Source organism: Apodemus sylvaticus, chromosome 4, assembly GCF_947179515.1.
Source record: "Apodemus sylvaticus chromosome 4, mApoSyl1.1, whole genome shotgun sequence".
NCBI lineage: Eukaryota > Metazoa > Chordata > Mammalia > Rodentia > Muridae > Apodemus > Apodemus sylvaticus.
Window position 1 is genome coordinate 142,984,296 of NC_067475.1, and position 19,199 is coordinate 143,003,494.

Below are 19,199 nucleotides of genomic sequence, written 5' to 3' on the forward strand. Positions count from 1 at the left end.
TTCTGATGTGATTTGTGATATTAGCAAATGTATTTTTTTTTTAAAAAAATCTCAATTGTGTAATGAAATGCACCAACATTTGGAAATTTGCATAGCGTTTTCCAAATGACCAATGGATAACATCTCTAAGCACACAAGAGGGGGTAAATAATCCCTTCAAAATGTAAGGTAGAACAGCGGCTTATAACAACTTTCTAGGGTGGAGTACAAAGTTAATTGATATGAGTTAACAAGCAACATGGTTGTTAATTTTTAGCATTTATAAGGCTTAGTATTACATCAAATAACAATACTCAAAATTATGTGAAAATGCTGTTTCAATTATTGTTCTTTTCTAACTACATATACTTCGTGTGAGACTGAATTTTGTTCATATTACTTGACCATATTGTAACAGATTGGATGTAGAATCAGATACAAGTCCCCAGATTTCTTTTATTATGCCAGACACTATATAGATTTGCAAAAAAAATATGTGCTTTTTCTCTTATGCATGCCTTAAAAATCTTCTTCATAAAATGTGCATTTATAGTAACATTTGCTGGGTTTATTGTCATTTTAAGTGGACAAGAATATGTTTAATTTCTAGAGGTCATGTAATTATAGAGGTGACCTAAAAAACCCTTTGGGATTTTCAGTGGCATTTCAAAATGCAGTGTGGCCACAGGTTTTGAGGACTACTACAGAAGTACATAGTCAAGTCTCGATTAAAGATCTTGCTGTGAGAATGCAGACTGGGCTGGAGAGCTGACTCAGTGGTTAAGAACCATTACTGCTCTAGGCCAGCATGTATATTCAGTGCTGCAGAACTTCCCATGACTGCAGCCCCATGGGGACTTGATGCCTTTTGCTTCCACGGGCACCTGCACTCATATGCATATATGCACATAGATACACAAACACAACTAAAAAATAATACAAATCAATTTTTACCAGAATGAAGATGAGCAGGCACAGGGCACCCGTGTGTCACATCATAGCCTGAACTCTATTTTTCTGTTCTCTGTCCTCAAAGACCTTTTGGGCACATGCGTGTGACTTCACATCACTATCTGATGTTATTTTCTTTCTACAGAAACCAAGAACTACTTATTTAAGGCTTATGTGAGTTGAACAAATTCTACAGAGGAACCTTGTCAGAAAAGTCCAAGCCCTCAGCTCACTTTAGGCTCATGTCTGAAAGCGTACAGTGTCCAGCTAAGGAAACAGATCATGCCAATGCATAGCAAGCTTACTTCATCTATTAATATTACTGTTAAATATTCACACCAACCACTAGTTAGTTAGTTTGCCTTCTTTGTCACTAAAATGTGCTAATAGAAAGTTTATAATCAGCATATCGCTGGTGTGCAATAAATATTATAAATTATTGCACAGGTGACATTGGAAAATTACATCATGTGAAGAGCTACTTAATTGAAGTTTATGTATTGAATACCATGCAAAAATTATATGATTTAATGAGAAAAATATAGAAAACATATGTACTGATTATAACTTAAGAGTAAAGTTTATAGTTAGTGCTTTTAAGAAGTGTTTTTCTCAAACAAAAGAAGTCTCACATAGAACTTAACACATGGCTGCTTATCAGGTTTCTGTGAAAAATGAGAAAAGTGTATTGGCCCAAGGAAGGGTGAATATGAGAAATTCTTTCCATAGCAACCGAAGAGGAGATGAGGGAGGGATAGAGGAAATTTAACAGTAGCTAAGTCAAAGCATTTTCAAGATGGCTCAGTGAGGCTAACACTAGTCTTTCAATGATGAAGCACACCATTGTAGTACCTACAACCCAACAGTCACTAACCTCACAAAGACCAAGGAAGCCTGTGAGCCTGTGATGCCCATGGGAGACCACGGGTTTAGATCCATAAATGGCCATGAGCTATAGATATCTGATGCGATTGCAAATAAACCACAGTGGTCGTGTTAAAACCAAGTCTACAGAGATGCTCAGATTTCACATCTTCGTGCCTGGAGGATCTTCTTCCTCCCTTGACAAATGTTGGCAATGTCTATTTACAGATGCAAAGTTTGAAGCAAATGGAAATTAAGTGACTGATGAAGTCAGGACTACCTAATGATGTAGGGATTCAAACCTAGACCTACGCTTAGTGGGAGATTTTCCTACATGGCAAGGACATGTGAAACTCTACCACTTCATCTGAAGTAGCGGGATTGATTCCTGACAGCCTAGAACTTGCTCTGTGCCCATCCGTTGGCCTTGTAGAAAGATTAAGAAAAGGAAACAAGCAGTTCTTTGGCGCTCACCATTCACACTTATCTTGCACAGTGTGACTTATTCATTTGACAGTGTTTGGAGAGTGGAAGTGGATGAGGCTCTGTGTGACAGTGCATGCCAGTAACCCTCCACACTCTAGAGTCAGAGGCAGGAGCATCAGGAACTCAAGGTCATCCTCTGGTACATATCAAATGTGAGGCCAGCCTGGAATACAGGAGACCCTGTCGCAAAAAATTAAAGCAAAAGATCAAACAAGAAATGCACCCATACAGGAAAGCTCCTGACAGCCTTAATCAGGGAAGCCATTCTTAGCAGCAAATGCAAGAGCGAGATGCTGAAAACAAAGGATGTCTAAGGGCTCATCCATAAATAAGACATCAGTACCACTGCTTACTGCAGAAGAGAGAGGGAAAGGCTGTAGGAGCCCGAAGAGAGGGAAAGGCTGGGAAACCTTGTCTTCTAAGTACAACATGGCCAAGACCATTATGAACTCACAGCAGCTGTGCCTGCTGGCACTGGGCCCAGGAAGTCTGGCTCACCTAAAAGATAGGGATGGGTTCTTCCTTTCCAATTTGTATCCCTTTGACCCCCTTATGTTGTCTAATTGCTCTAGTTAGGACTTCAAGAACTATATTGAAAAGATATGGAGAGAGGGGGCAGCCTTGTATAGTCCTTGATTTTAGTGGGATTGCTTCAAGTTTCTCTTCATTTAGTTTGATGTTGGCTACCGGTTTGCTGTGTATTGCTTTAATGATGTTTAGGTATGGGCCCTGAATTCCTGTTCTTTCCAAGACTTTCAGCATGAAAGGATGCTGAATTTTGTCAAATGCTTTTTCAGCATCTAATGAAATGATCATGTGGTTTTTTTTCTTTGAGTTTGTTTATGTAGTGGATTGCATTTATGGATTTCCTTATATTGAACATCCCTGCATCCCTGGGATGAAGCCTACTTGATCATGGTGGATGATAGTTTTGATGTGTTCTTGGATTCGGTGGGCAAGAATTTTATTGAGTATTTTTGCATCGATATTTGTAAGGGAAATTGGCCTGAAATTCTCTTTCTAAGTTGGATCTTTGTGTGGTTTTGGTATCAGCATAATAGTGGCTTCGAAGAAGGAGTTGGGTAGTATTCCTTCTGTTCTATTTGGTGGAAAGGTTTGAAGAGTATTGGTGTTAAGTCTTCTTTGAAGGTCTGATAGAATTCTGCACTGAAACCATCTGGTCCTGTGCTTTTTTTGGTCGGAAGCCTATCTACGACCCCTTCTATTTATTTAGGGGTTATGGGTATGTTTAGATGGTCTATTTGATCCTGGTTTAATTTTGGTAATTGGTATCTGTCTAAGAAAATGTCCATTTCCTCCAGATTCTCCAGTTGTGTTGAGTACAGGTTTTTGTAGTAGGATCTGATGATTTTTTGAATTTCCTCAGTTTCTGTTGTAATATCTCCATTTTTATTTCTAATTTTGTTAATTTGGATACTTTCTCTGTGCCCTTTGGTTAGTCTGGCTAAGGGTTTATCTATCTTGTTGATTTTTTCAAAGAACCAGCTTTTGGTTTTGTTGATTCTTTGTATGGTTCTCTTGGTTTCTACTTGATTGACTTCAGTCCTGAGTTTGATGATTTCCTGTCTTCTTCTCCTCCTGGGGGAATTAGCTTCTTTTTGTTCCAGGGCTTTCAGTTGTTGCAGATGATATGATAGTATATTTAAGTGACCCTAAAAACTCTACTAGAGAACTCCTACAGCTGATAAACAACTTCAACAAAATCAACGCAAGCAAATCAGTAGCCTTTATATATTCAAAGGATAAGCAGACTGAGAAAGAAATTAGGGAAATGACTCCCTTCACAATAACTACAAACAGCAGAAAGTATTTTGGGGTGACTCTAGCCAAACAAGTGAAAGACCTATATGACAAGAACTTCAGATCTCTGAAGGAGGAAATCGAAAAAGATCTCAGAAAATGGAAAAATCTTCCATGCTCATGGATTGGCAGGATTAATATAGTTAAAATGGCCATCTTGCCAAAGGCAATCTACAGATTCAATGCTATCCCCATAAAAATCCCAACTCAGTTCTTCATAGAGCTAGAAAGAGCAATTCTCAAATTCATCTGGAATAACAAAAAACCCAGGATAGCTAAACCTATTCTCAACAGTAAAAGAATTTCAGGGGGATTCAGTATCCCAGACTTTAAACTTTACTACAGAGCAATAGTGATAAAGACTGCATGGTATTGGTACAATGTCAGGCAAGCAGATCAATAGAATAGGATTGAAGACCCAGAAATGAACCCACCCACCTATGGTCACTTGATCTTCGACAAAGGATCTGAAAACATCCAGTGGAAAAAAGATAGTCTTTTCAATAAATGGTGCTGGTTCAATTGGAGGTCAGCATGCAGAAGAATGAGAATCGATCCATTCTTATCTCGTACTAAGCTCAACTCCAAATGGATCAAGGACCTCCACAAAAAACCTGGCACACTGAATCTAATAAAAAAGAAACTGGGGAAGACCCTTGAGGACATGGGCACAGGGGAAAATTCCTGAATAGAACACCAATAGCTTACGCTCTAAGATCAAGAATTGACAAATGGGACCTCATAAAACTACAAAGATTCTGTAAGGCAAAGGACACCGTCAAAAGGACAAAACGTCAACCAACAGATTGGGAAAGGATCTTCACCAACCCTAAATCCGACAGAGGGCTAATATCTAATATATACAAAGAACTCAAGAAGGTAGAACCCAGAGAACCAAATAGCCCCATTCAAAATGGGGTATGGAACTAAACAAAGAATTTTCACATGAAGAACTTCGGAGAGCTGAGAAACACCTTAAGAAATGTTCAACATCATTAATCATTAGGGAAATGCAAATCAAAACAACCCTGAGATTTCACCTCACACCAGTCAGAATGGCTAAGGTCAAAAACTCAGGAGACAGCAGGTGTTGGCGAGGATGTGGAGAAAGAGGAACACTCCTCCACTGCTGGTGGGATTGCATGATGGTGCAACCACTTTGGAAATCAGTCTGGCGGTTCCTCAGAAAACTGGGCATGACACTTCCTGAGGACCCTGTTATACCACTCCTGGGCATTTATCCAGAGGATTCTTCAGCATGCAATAAGGACACATGCTCCACTATGTTCATAGCAACCCTATTTGTAGTAGCCAGAAGCTGGAAAGAACCCAGGTGTCCTTCAACAGAGGAATGGATACAAAAAATGTGGTATATTTATACAATGGAGTACTATTCAGCCATTAGAAACAATGAACTCATGAAATTCTTAGACAAATGGCTGGAGCTGGAGAACATCATACTAAGTGAAGTAACCCAGTCTCAAAAGATCAATCATGGTATGCACTCACTGATAAGTGGATATTAGCCTAGAAACTTTCAATACCCAAGACATAATCCACATATTAAATGATGTCCAAAAAGAATGGAGGAGTGGCCTCTGGTTCTGGAAAGACGCAGTGCAAGAGTATAGGGGAATTCCAGAACAGGAAGGCGGGAAGGGGTAGATGGAGGAACAGGGGGAGGGAAGAGGGCTTATGGGACTTGTGGGGAGTGGGGACCCAGAAAGGGGGAAATCATTTGAAATGTAAATAAAAAATATATCAATAAAAAAAGATAGGAATAGGGAAGGCACTCACAGGGTTGCACTGTTTTGGGCTGCTGTTGACAGCTAATGGATTCTGGGAGAGAGGGAGGCATAGCACTATGTGAGCACAAGGCTTCACTGGATATTTCAAACTCATGGTCCATAGGTGGGCCATGGTCAGCAGAAGGAAAGAGGAAGTCATGACACGGGAATGGGATTTGTGCAGAAGAAAGGGAGCAGCAGAGGTGAGGCCGAAATGGGGGAAGGTGGGAAAAGCAGAACACATTTATACAAATGTATGAAAATGCTAGAAAAGTAAATTTCTTTCTTTCTTTTCTTTCTTTTCTTTCTTTTCTTTCTTTCCTTCTTTCTTTCTTTTCTTTTCTCTCTTTCTTTCTTTCTTTCTTTCTTTCTTTCTTTCTTTCTTTCTTTCTTTCTTTCTTTCTTTCTTTCTTTGTTTTTATTTTTCTCTAGACAGGGTTTCTCTGTGTAGCCCTTGCTGTCCTGGAACTCACTCTGTAGATCAGGCTAGCCTCAAACTCAGAAATTTGCCTGCCTCTGCCTCCCAAGTGCTGGGATTAAACGCGTGCACCGTCGCTGGAACTACTATCTGGCCTGAGAACTAAATTTATTAATAAAAAAAACCAGTGAATTGTTTTATTACCCTGAGAGAATTTGCAAAGACAGAGGATACAGAAAGGCTAAATGACTTGTTCTAAACACCAAATGTATAGTTGTGGGTAACAAATATTTTAAAATGCTTAACATACCCCATGAGCAACTCATCCAGAAAAAGTGTCTGCTACATCTTCTTTATTGCTCCTGGTGGGATGACCAGCATGGAGACTTGTTTATCAACACCTCTGACCATGCCCTTTGCATATGCAAAAGACGGGACTCAAACTCAGTTGTATCATTGTGTATGAGTCCTGGCGTGATAACCACGTGATAGCCATGTGATAACCACCTCCACTCTCATTTGTCAGCCACTTTTATATATGTGAGCACACAGCAAGAGAAAATAAAGGGCCAATGAACAGTGACTTCTGAGATAGGACCTGGACGAGCCATTAGAAAAGAGAAATCCTTGAATTCCTGTTCTCTCCAAGACTTTAAGCATGAAGGGATGCTGAATTTTGTCAAATGCTTTTTCAGCATCCAGTGAAATGACCATGTGGTTTTGTTCTTTGAGTTTGTTTATGTAGTGGATTGTATTGATGGATTTCCGTATATTGAACCAACCCTGCATTCCCGGGATAAAGCCTACTTGATCATGGTGGATGATCATTTTGATGTGTTCTTGGATTCGGTTGGCAAGAATTTTATTGAGTATTTTTGCATCTATGTTCATAAGGGAAATTGGTCTGAAGTTCTCTTTCTTTGTTGGATCTTTTTGTGGCTTTGGTATCAGCGTAATTGTGGCTTCGTAGAAGGAATTGGGTAGTGTTCCTTCTGTTTCTATTTTGTGGAATAGTTTGAAGAGTATTGGTGTTAACTCTTCTTTGAAGGTCTGGTAGAATTCTGCACTGAAGCCATCTGGTCCTGTGCTTTTTTTGGTTGGAAGACTTTCTATGACTCCTTCTATTTCTTTAGGCATTATGGGACTGTTAAGATGGTCTACTTGGTCCTGATTTAATTTTGGTATTTGGTATCTGTCAAGGAAATTGTCCATTTCCTCCAGATATACCTAAACATAGTAAAAGCAATATCAGCAAACCGGTAGCCAGCATCAAACTAAATGGAGAAAAACTTGAAGCAATCCCACTGAAATCAGGGACCAGACAAGGCTGCCCCCTTTCTCCTTATCTTTTCAATATTGTACTTGAGGTACTAGCTCGGGCAATTCGACAACATAAGGAGGTCAAAGGGATACAAATTGGAAAGGAAGAAGTCAAACTATCATTATTTGCAGACGACATGATCGTCTACCTAAGTGACCCAAAGAACTCCACTAGAGAGCTCCTACAGCTGATAAACAACTTCAGCAAAGTGGCAGGTTATAAAATCAACTCCAGCAAATCAGTGGCCTTCCTATACTCAAAGGATAAGCAGGCTGAGAAAGAAATTAGGGAAATGACCCCCTTCACAATAGCCACAAACAGTATAAAGTATCTTGGGGTGACTCTTACCAAACATGTGAAAGATCTGTATGACAAGAACTTCAAGACTCTGAAGAAGGAAATGGAAGAAGACCTCAAAAAATGGGAAAACCTCCCATGCTCATGGATCGGTAGAATCAATATAGTTAAAATGGCCATTTTGCCTAAAGCACTATACAGATTCAATGCAATACCCATCAAAATCCCAACTCAATTCTTCACAGAGTTAGAAAGAGCAATTATCAAATTCATCTGGAACAACAAAAAACCCAGGATAGCTAAAACTATTCTCAGCAACAAAAGAAAATCTGGGGGAATCAGTATCCCTGACCTCAAGCAATACTACAGAGCAATAGTGTTAAAAACTGCATGGTATTGGTACAGTGACAGGCAGGAGGATCAATGGAACAGGATTGAAGATCCATAAATGAACCCACACACCTATGGCCACTTGATCCTCGACAAAGAGGCTGAAAACATCCAATGGAAAAAAGATAGCCTTTTCAACAAATGGTGCTGGTTCAACTGGAGGTCAGCATGCAGAAGAATGCGAATTGATCCATCCTTGTCTCCTTGTACTAAGCTCAAATCCAAATGGATCAAGGACCTCCACATAAAGCCAGACACTCTGAAGCTAATAGAAAAGAAACTGGGGAAGACCCTTGAGGACATCGGTACAGGGAGAAAGTTTCTGAACAGAACACCAATAGCGTATGCTCTAAGAGCAAGAATTGACAAATGGGACCTCATAAGGTTACAGAGTTTCTGTAAGGCAAAGGACACCATCAAGAGGACAGATCGGCAACCAACAAATTGGGAAAAGATCTTCACCAACCCTACATCAGATAGAGAGCTAATATCCAATATATATAAAGAACTCAAGAAGTTAGACTCCAGAAAACCGAACAACCCTATTAAAAAATGGGGTACAGAGTTAAACAAAGAATTCTCACCTGAAGAACTTCGGATGGTGGAGAAGCATCTTAAAAAATGCTCAACTTCATTAGTCATTAGGGAAATGCAAATCAAAACAACCCTAAGATTTCATCTTACACCAGTCAGAATGGCTAAGATTAAAAATTCAGGAGACAGCAGGTGTTGGAGAGGGTGTGGAGAAAGAGGAACACTCCTCCACTGCTGGTGGGGTTGCAAATTGGTACAACCACTCTGGAAATCAGTCTGGCGGTTCCTCCGAAAACTGGGCACCTCACTTCCAGAAGATCCTGCTATACCACTCCTGGGCATATATCCAGAGGATTCCCCACCATGTAATAAGGATACATGCTCTACTATGTTCATAGCAGCCCTATTTATAATTGCCAGATGCTGGAAAGAACCCAGGTATCCCTCAACAGAAGAGTGGATGCAAAAAATGTGGTATATCTACACAATGGAGTACTATTCAGCCATTAGAAACAATGAATTCATGAAATTCTTAGGCAAATGGATGGAGCTAGAGAACATCATACTAAGTGAGGTAACCCAGACTCAAAAGGTGAATCATGGTATGCACTCACTAATAAGTGGTTATTAACCTAGAAAACTGGAATACCCAAACATAATCCACACATCAAATGAGGTACAAGAAGAAAGGAGGAGTGGCCCCTGGTTCTGGAAAGACTCAGTGAAACAGTATTCGGCAAAACCAGAACGGGGAAGTGGGAAGGGGTGGGAGGGAGGACAGGGGAAGAGAAGGGGGCTTACGGGACTTTCGGGGAGTGGGGGGGGCTAGAAAAGGGGAAATCATTTGAAATGTAAATAAATTATATCGAATAAAAAAACAAAAAACAAAAAACAAAAAAAAAAAACAAAAAAAAAAAAAAAAGAAAAGAGAAATCCAAGGATGTGATGAGGCGTGAAACATAAAGAGAGCTGTGTATCAACTAAGATGCAGTCACCCTGAAGCTGAGAGCAACGGAGCCTTGGAGGAGTGCAGGGCAGAGCAGGTGCAGCACCAGAGGCCTGTTGGCCCGGGGTATTTTCATTACTAGAGAGTCTAATATGGTGGAAAAGTACAGATGAGAGCACTTGAAAGATAGAAAACTTATCTCTTAGAAACAGGGGTGATGGTGATCATGTCTTTGACGATTTTGGACAGGCTCAGAGAAGCAGATTCAGTTTCAGAACCTTCCCACAACTGAAAAATCAGGAGAGGTTAGGTGTATCCTCTCCTGTCTCTTATTTTCTTCTTTGGAAAATGTCACACTATGACACATGTCTATAGTTCAAGTACTCTGGAAGCTGAGGCAGGAGGATCACTGGAGCTTGGGGTATGTGAACAGATTAAGCAATACAGGCAAGACTCTGGATTAGAAGAGAGTTGATTCCTTTTCTTTTCTCTTTCTTTATCCTTTCCTTCTTCCCCTCCCACCCTCCCCCTACCCTCTCCCACCCTCTCCCTCCATGCCCCATACTCCCTTCTTTCTCTCCCCTCTTCTCGTTTTGTAAACAAACTCATTTTTGTCTCTCCTAATCCTTCCTACTCTCCATTCAAAATTCCTGAAAAGAAGTTTAAGCTATCTTGGTCCCTGTCTTTTGCATTCTTGCTAAGACAAGATGATAATTCTGAGTCATTGAGCCATTTGTAATTTTTTGGTATTGGATAGCTTTTTGATTATTTGTTTGCTTTAGTTCTTATTATCATTTTAATATTTATCTTAATTTAGTTTATATTTTAAAGCTTATTTTTTACAATTTGATGCATTATAAGTTGAATTGTATATATTTACATGCATATGTATGTAATGTCTATGCATATAATACAATATTTTGTATTGTGATTGTATTGATCCCAATCACCCTCTCATCCCTCTCTCTTTCTGACTCCTTATCCTTCCCAACAATTCTTTCTCTCTTGTGTGTGTGTGTGAGAGAGAGAGACAGACAGACAGAGACAGAGAGAGACAGAGACAGAGACAGACAGAGAGAAGAGGGAGAAAGAGAATAGAATATATTAGAAGTGGAGTTAGCCTGACTCTCATCTCCACAAACTGCATCACCAATAGTTGAGGACCAAGTGTACTGGTGCTTGATCCCATAGGGGACATTTCTCATTTGAACTATCTCCTTCAGCCCCTCATGGAAAGGTGGGACCTCATGAGGTTCTCTGTCATCTCTGATGGAATGCTGACAGGGCAAACATTGTGCAGGCTTGTTTAGGTGACTGCAGCGGCTCTAGGCCCACGAGTGCAATGGGCATATCATGTTTAGAAGATGGCATTTCAGCACTCCTTCCCATCCTCTGGTCATATACTTTTTCTATTTCATTTCTCATGATATCCCCTGAACATTAAAAGAGATGATGTACATGTTCTGTTTGTGGCTAAACATGGACAAAACACTTATTCTTGGCACTCTGACCAGTTACGAATCATTACATTAACTGCTGTCCACAGTACAAAGAAGCTTCTCTGGCCAAAGGCGACTGAAGCATTAATCTGTAAGTTTGCCTGTAAATGTTTAGAAGGATGTTCTAAAAACGTGTCTGCTTAGCAGAACAATAGCTTTCCCCTAATTCCTACCTTTTATATAATACGTCTACACGTCTACATTGCCTGGCTGTCACACTAATTCATGTGATAACCTCAGAGGAGGAGGAGGGCTCCAGGGGTCAGACAGGGAAGGAATGTGATGTAGGAGGATCTTAGAATTTCCATTCTCACTATTTCAAAGTTGTGTTGCAGCAGCACTGAATAATAGGTTTTCTAAACTTCAAAATAATTTTTATCTATCTACCTATGTACTATCTATCTATCTATCTATCTATCTATCTATCTATCTATCTATCTATCTTTCTTTCTTTCTTTCTTTCTTTCTTTCTTTCTTTCTTTCTTTCTTTCTTTCTTTCTTTCTTTCTACCTATCTATCTATCTATCTATCTATCTATCTATCTATCATCCATCAATCCATCCATCCATCCATCTTTCCATCTATCTATCTATCTATCTATCTATCTATCTATCTATCTATCTATCTATCTATCTATCTATCTATCTATCTGAGGGAAGTGGGAAGTAGTACCTGAACTTGGGTTTTTAAATTCGAGAAAAATTCCAATACATACCAGCCATGCCCCAAGATAAGACAAAGAAAACCCCTCTGTATTAGAATCATGGTATGATTTTCACCACATTCAAGATAAAAATGAAACAAAAAAATTTTTGAGAGAAAGAAAAATGGATGGTGGTGCCTGATGTCTCTTCTGGACTGCAATTAAAAGAAACCCTCCTGGAGCATTTGGAAGGACACATTTAGGATATCTTCCCAGTTTTTCACTGAGATTAAATGAAAGGACTTAATTTAGGTCATGTAAAAGTGCATCATTCACAACTATGGTACAACAGATCCATTGAATGCTTGCTCTTTTTACTGCCCAACAACTATTATGTTCCTTAATGTAGTCAACCTTGTAGTCCAAGAAACTGTCATAATTGTTTCTCACACTGGCTCAGTGCACATAATCTTTGCTCTTCTACAGAATATTGTCATGTTTTATATTCCTTTTAGAATTTAAAGAGAAACTTGGAGTATTTAATGTCATCTTCAATGGAAGCATCTTTTTTATAGTAGATTTACTTTCATGAGAATACAATAACAAGAAGTGTAGAGATACTAATGACCCACATAACGTTTTAATGTGCCCAGCTCCTTGAAGACACAAGTGTCCGGAAAACTAACCAGGCATCTTAAAAATGACAGTGCTATAAGTTACCTTTATTTCTTTTTACACTCGCAAGGATGTCCAAGCATAAACACCCAACACACACAATATGTACAGAATGTCATTACTTTACTACATTAAAAGGGACAAATCAGTGAGCTAGGGAATGATGAAACTGGGAGGAAGCAGGATTCTATAATCGCCAGAGCTGAAAAAACAATTAGCGGCAATATCTTCCAAAAGTGCATAGTAATATCATCAAAACTACTAGCCATGTGCTTTCTCAAAGAAGGCACCGTGAGCTGTCCTGTTTGTCTGTTTGCCTACATATCTGTCCATTCATCCATAACAATTTTTTTTTGTTTTCCAAATTATCATTTTCCTACAGGCAGTGCCACCACTGGTATTCAATAGCTATTTATTTTCTCTTAGCAAGAAACTGGCACCCTTTGTCTTACTGCACTTTACGTGCAAGTAAATTCACTTAAAATTAATAGTTAGTTATTTTATAGAATATTATTTACCTATAAACTTTAATTGCTTTAGGATTTTATATGCTCATCTAATGGCGTTTTGATCGAGTCCAGTCTATATCTCTCTAATTCCTCCCTTATCTCTCAGCCACTTTCCCTTCTAATGTCATTATTTATTTACAAAATCCACTGAGTCTTCTTAGTGTTGTTGGCATGTGTTTGGATGAAGGGGCATCTATTGGAAGACACATAGCCACCTAGGATGTGTCTCTGAAGAAAGAGAAATCCCACCCTAGCAGTTTATCAACTACCTGTAGCTCCTCAGCTATGAGTGGGACTCAACGAGTCTCTCTTCCATTTATACTGAGATTCTGACTGGCTTGATCCAAGGCAGGTCCTATAAATGCAGTTACAGCCTTTGTGCATTCTTGCACGCAATGGCTCTGTTGTGTCTTTCTGCTGCAGAAGTCCACTATCCTCTGGCTCTACAATCTTTGGATCCCTTCTTCAACGATAATCACTCTCATTTGAGTGGGGGGCATATGCAAATGTTCCATCTAAAGCTGTACAATACACAGGCTCTTATTCTCTGAACATTGACTAGTCTGGCTCCATGTTTTAATAGCCATCCTTCTCTGGTAAGGATTTAGAGATACATTAATCAATAGGTATAAAAAAGGAATTATGGGACACTAAGCATAATACTAGTTTTAGGCCATACTGATAGGGTTTATGACTTCCCCAGCTATGTTTGACCCAGTTAACAGTATCAGATATGAGTTACATCTTGAGGATCTGTCTTTTATATCCAATCAAAAAGTGGTTGGTTATTCTTGTAACATTCCTGCCATTATTACATCAGTGAACATATTACCAGATGCTTATCAGACCAGTCATTATACATGGCTTACAGCAAGGTAAGATAGTTATTATTTTTCTCCATAGTAGTGCATGCATAGAAAATTCCAAAACTATATCCAGCTCTGGTCAGCAAGTCCTTGTGGGCATCAACAACAGTGTCTGGGTTTTGTGCCTGTATATGGGATGGATCACTAGGTAGGGTAGTCTCTGGATGGTCTTTCCCTCAGTCTCTGCTCTACACTTTGCCTTTGTATCTCCTTCTGTGAGAATTTTGTTCCCCCTTCTAAGAAGAACCAGAGTATCCATACATTGTCTTTCTTTCTTCTTGAGCATCATTTGATATGTGAATTTTGTCTTGAGTATTCCAAGCTTCTGGGCTAATATCCACTTATCAGTGACTGCATACCATTTGTGTTCTTTCATGATAGAGTTACCTCACTCAGGATGATATTTTCTAATTCCATCCATTTGTCTAAGAATTTCATGAATTCATTGTTTTTAATAGCTGAGTATACCACATTTTCTGTATCCATTCTTCCGTTGAGGGACATCTGGGTTCTTTCCAGCTTCTGGCTATTATAAATAAGGCTGAAATGAACATAACGGCACATGTGGCCTTATTACATGCTGGGGAATCCTCTGGGTATATGCCCAGGAGTGGTATAGCAGGGTTCTCCGGTATTATTATGCCCAGTTTTCTGAGGAACCACAAGACTGATTTCCAGAGTAGTTGTACCAATTTGCAACCCCACCAGCAGTGGAGGAGTGTTCCTCTTTCTTAACATCCTTGCCAGAACCTGCTGTCTGAGTTTTTGATCTTAGTCATTCTGACTGGTGTCAGGTGAAATCTCAGAATGGTGAGGCCACACTTGACATTTGCCATGATTGTTTTGATCTTGTTTGGTCTGGTCTTTATTCCTATGGCCCTGCTCCCTTCTTCCATTTTATATTGTGAATGTTTGTTATCTATAATTATATATTAGAAATGTATAAATTGTTTTTTATGTTACAGGGATTCAAATATAAGAGAATGGTTCAACCTGAAATTAAATTTTTGACAGTGTTGGGACTATTAAAGAATAAAAGAATGAAAAAAAAAAAGAAAATTCCAAAACTATAAAAAGTAGTCATTGGGAGGGGGTGTTAAGTTTCCAGGATGGTAGTAGATTGATTTCTCCATGTCTTATGCCTGAAACATGTGGTATCTTTAACTCATACTTTGCTACCTTCAAGTTTTATGTGGTTACCAAAGTAAAAGCAATAGCCTATAATTTTTGGACTACTGACCAAAGACCCAAAGAAGGCTAATTCGTACCTGGCACTGGGCTTTTAATTTGATAACCTATAGTATCTGGGAGAAGTATTTCCTCCCCATTACAGGGTAATTCCATTTAAACTCCTTTTTATATATGTATCTGTGTATACTTTTAGGAAATTCATCTAGGGGTAATTTCCTGTATATCATTTTCAAGGGGAACTATAGATCTGGGTGGATGTGGAGGAGATTTTGAGGGGAGCATGAGTTATCCCTCTTTATAGTCTGTCCTTTACTTGCCCCCCAATTATTTCTTTCCATTCCTCCCTTTCCTTTCTTCATACCAACTGTGTTCTATCCACCTTCCCTCGAAACCATTCTCTCTCATGTTGGCATTACCTTTTAATATTAGATCTACTGATATCTATTTTATGAAATTGAGTGCACCTGCATTTCAAGCATACTTGTTTATAGTTGTGATATCCTTTTTTACTTAAATTCATTGAAAAGGACTAGAGTTCTAATTCTATTGACCTATCAAACTTGATGGTCAGATTTTCACCTTTTAGACAAAAGAGAGAATCGTATTTCAGATTCCATATTTCCTGAGATCAGCAAGGAATTTGCAGACTTCCTGTTAGTTCTCTCATGCATCAGCTCATTTTTAAACTGATGAACTCCTGTCACTGTAAGCTGATGTTGCCCTCTGCATATTTTAATTGTCCTCAGAGCTGAGGAGAAGGATGTTAAGAAGTTATAGGTTTTAAAAGACTTTTCCAAAGTATCTACTTAATTAAATATTTGGAGGTTTGGAAAAGGTGTCTTAAAACAATAATAAGTTTATTGTTGTGATAACCTTTACCCAAAGACCACCCACCTGTGTTGGTGGTAGGACTGAAACAGGGTACATACACAATGGTGACTAAGATTCAGAAATTGCTTTAAGCAACTTAGAGGTATTTAGAGAAAAGAAATAATACTTGAAGAAAGGTAATTTGGGAAGGTCAAGGCCAAATGGAGATTCAAGTCTGTCTCTTGGGTTATTTTATTCTCTAACATTTTAACCCATGAGTTACCTAGGTACACACTGAATAATTTCCAAATATTTAGAGGAACTTCCTAGCTATTTTAACTATTACCAATTTCTAATTCAATTAAATTGTGACTGTAGAATGAATAAAACAGGAATTCAAAAAAAATTGAAATTATATTGAGCCTTATTTTTGGGCTATTTATTTTTTCCTTAAATCTACTTTGATAGTACTAGATAATTTAAAATGACAATTTACGTTTCTTGTGTGATATATCATTATTTGGGATGAGCATACCAATTGTTAGTCCATTGTCAGAAGATCAGCCCTGAAAAAATACCTAAAAGTTACAATATAGGGACTGTGTGTGTGTGTGTGTGTGTGTGGTGTCTGTGTGTATGTGTGTATGCATGCAATAACAATTAGTCAAAAAAAGGCCATGCATTTCAGTGAGAGTAGGGAGGAGTATATGAGAAGTCCTGGAGGGAGAAAGGGAAGAAATGTAGTTATATCATAATCTCAAATGAAAACAAATAAGACAAGTATGTATGGATGACTACACAGTATAATTCAGACTGGCATCCCTATATAGCTCAAATTTTGCAATAATTTCCATGTTTCATGTAACTCCTGGTGCAGTTTGGCTGCGTTTTCCATCTTACTATCAGTTTTCTGTGCTTCGTCTCATTTTCCTCTTCACAGGCTTGTTTTGATTTATTTTCAGTCAATTAAGTGTTACTTTAACTTTATGTCAGACCGTTGCTGCTCTACCCAGGCTTGATATGCTTTTAAATGTGAACTTTAGAGATTACAAAATGCATCTTTAATCTGCACAGTTAATACTGCATTGCCTCATTAAAAGACTTTGATGTACTAAAATTCTATGTTATTCCTTGACAGGCCATTGTGGTGTTAGTGTCAAATGCTTTACACTAAGTTTGCCAGTAAGCATTTATAGGGAGCTTCTGAGGCAGGTCTCGTCTTCCTGGGTGGTGGAGGCTGACCGCGGACTGATGGCTGTCTCCGCCCCTCCATTGTTCTTGGTCAATGATTTGTACTGATTTGTTTTTAAGCCTAGGGAGTCTTTCTTTAGCAGTCTCCCTCCTTGCACTGGGCTCATCTAGGTTATATCTCCATCCTGTCCCTGGTTCTGACCTGGTTTTGGCTTCTAATCTTTTCCTGAGGCTGTTCTCAGCTTACTAGTTAGAACCAGTTTTACTTCAGGGTTCTTGAATATGTTTTCTCTCAACATTGTTGGAATCATTGTCTACCAATCCCAGTGCTCAGCGTTGCGGGACTGATTACCTTCTAAGTACAGTTTCATTCTCCTGCCTCTGCACTTATGTAGCAGCTCTCCTTTCTACACCTTGTATCGTCATGAAGCTGTGTAGGACTTGGGGTGGTGGCATCTTCCCGGGACAGATTCCAGGCATTTGTTCATTTTCTTTTCGTGTGTGATGTCTTTCTGTAACCACCCTCATCTTGGACTTAACAGGTCTATTTTGACACAGAGCTTCATCCCCAGGGATTTTCCCTACACGTCCTTACTCTTAAGGCCTGGGTGAGCGCTCCAGGTCTCAGCTGAACTTGTGGAGCCGGAGGTGAGGCGTCTTATGTTGACTCCCTACACATCTCCTAGCACTGAGGTGATTTATCATTTTCAACGAATACTTAGTTCTGGTTAGCAGAAAACTTGTGCTACGTAGATGCTCATCCTTCACACGGCCAAAGAGAGCCTGGAAGCCTCAGTCAGACTCTGTCTCCACGCCCTTTTATGAAGCTACGTCTTCCCCAGTCACCTGCCTTCGCTTTTCTTACTATTTTTTTTAGTTTTTGAGACAATATAATTCCAGCATGACTGCATAAGCTCAGGAGTGCAAGAAGTACAAACGTGAGCTGAGTAAGAATGACAGGCACAGACTTGCCGGAGTGGACACTCGCCTTTCAGCGACAGCCTTGTGAGTGCACTATTCAGTCCTCAGCCTACTCAGCAAACCGCTGCTGTAGTTCACTGTGCTGTCCGTGGTTAACGTGGAAAGGAAGCCCAGGAACTTCATGTGATTATGAACTTCCTCCTTTCAAGGATTATTCTTGTTTTGAAAACTGTGAATACCCAAGAGGAAGTACTTAATATATCTTACTCAATTTTATAGATTTTTTTTTTATAGTAGGAAGACAGACTTGATAGAAGTAATTGTATTGTGGCTGGAATAAAAACTGTGAATGTATGATTAATGATTCATAATATACTATGAGGTAATAATGGTGAATTAGGTATATTATTATAAGCCAATGTTATTAAAAATTAAATTCATGCTAAGTTTTGGGAGAAACATTCAGAATTTTAAATGCAGGTGGTTAGATTCTAAACCGTTATTTGATTCAACATACTATACTGCCTTTGTATCATAAAATTATGCTTATTTTCTTCATGACATTTATTATAAGGTCTATCCTCATGTATTTCCTATATTCCTAACTTTCTACTTTCTTTTTAAAAATTCTGTGGATAAACAAGGAGCAGACATTTCCCACTTATAAACATCTGTCCATTGGTCAGCCCAGGAACAGGTTTCTGGTGAGGATGTACTTAAGCATTTGTTAAGCTGATAAGTGTATGCCACCAGTATAAGGTGATCACAATTGGAAAATGTCCACACATTTGGAATGTTTGTATTCATATTTTGTGCCACATTATGATAACAAAACTAGAGAATACCCGAAGGTGATATACCCATTAGAGGTTTTACAACTATAATATAATGCAATATATATGTATTGTATTATAATATAATATATTATAATATAATACAACTATAATATAATATATGTTATATAGTAATACTATATAATAAAATATAATTATATAGTAAGTAAACTGTTGTGGCAGGATTTGTATTTTTAATAGGTAAATGTCACTAGGAACCAGTCTTAGAGATATGCTAAGCACCTTCTAGTGGACGGGGGCTCCCGT

The 19,199-nt window shown here is 38.8% G+C and overlaps 1 protein-coding gene across 1 annotated transcript in view; it reads right to left on the bottom strand.

Moving 5' to 3' along the window:
- Window positions 1–19,199, bottom strand: part of Spata16 (spermatogenesis associated 16) — a 273,026-nt gene that overhangs the window by 188,666 nt on the left and 65,161 nt on the right. The gene's annotated exons all lie outside the window — the stretch shown is intronic.